The following is a 1,082-nucleotide window of genomic DNA, read 5'->3' as shown; positions in this document are numbered from 1 at the left end:
GACTGAATGACAACTGGATCCTGAATGACAGGTGGATCTTGAATGTCAAGTGGATGACGATTGGAATGAGAAGTGGATGACGATTGTGGGATGAGAAGTGGATGACGATTGCGGGATGAGAAGTGATGACGATTGCGGGAAGAGAGGTGGATGACGGTTGCGGGAAGAGAAGTGAGTGTTGGTGGTAGAGATTATATGGAACGAGAAGTAGGTAATGCTGGCTGGATATGAAGTGATTCTCAAATGAGAAGTAGATCTTTTCTTTGATTTTTATTTTGATTTTTTATTGATCTTTTCTGTCTCTTCATCTTTTTTTTTTTTTCTTTTTTCTTTTTCTTCTTCTTTTTTTCTTCTATTTTTATGCAGTTGCAAAGCAAGATATTGCTTCAGGATGTGTGAGAGGAGGAGTGAGAATAGCAAAGAACGAGTTCTTTGATCCCAAGAAAGGATGGCGTAAGGATGAGAAAGCAAATGTCGTGTAAGATGTTGCTTGCAAGGGTGATCATGTCGCCACTTTGATTGATGATCAAGTAATGCCCCCTGACCATGAAAGTTGTTTGTGAATTGATCTTTGGAACCGTTGAGTAATGGCAATGGCAAGTGCACCATTCCGGCTGATGTTTCACTTGTTCGGATGATACGTTATAAATTTTGATCTTGCATGCATCAGCAAAGGAAAGAGCGATGTTTTTTGACTGCTCTCCTTGATCTTTCGAAGACTCTCTCGAATTGTCCGGGGAAACATTTGGTTGATTTGGGCCCCATTCAGTCGTTTGTAGGAGAAGTGTGTGATGTTGATTGTACGATAGGTAGATCTCGAATAAGAATAAGAAGAAGAAGAATCCATAAGCGAGAAGTGGATTATACCAGTTGAATGAGAACACAGATGAGATAGCGAGCATCAATGGAAGACCTTGGCTGGCTAGGTTGTATGCTGGCGTTTGCATTTGTGAGGCTTTTTTTGTGAAGTGAATTGATGCCATGTTTGCTTGTATTTGAGTGCCATAGTCATTGTCTTTTGAGGAATTTGTGATGCTGACTGAATGACAAGTGGATCTTGAATGACAGGTGGATCTTGAATG

This window comes from Meira miltonrushii (assembly GCF_003144205.1).
Source record: "Meira miltonrushii strain MCA 3882 unplaced genomic scaffold FA14scaffold_1, whole genome shotgun sequence".
Taxonomy (NCBI): Eukaryota; Fungi; Basidiomycota; class Exobasidiomycetes; order Exobasidiales; family Brachybasidiaceae; genus Meira; species Meira miltonrushii.
This window is presented reverse-complemented; position numbering follows the sequence as displayed.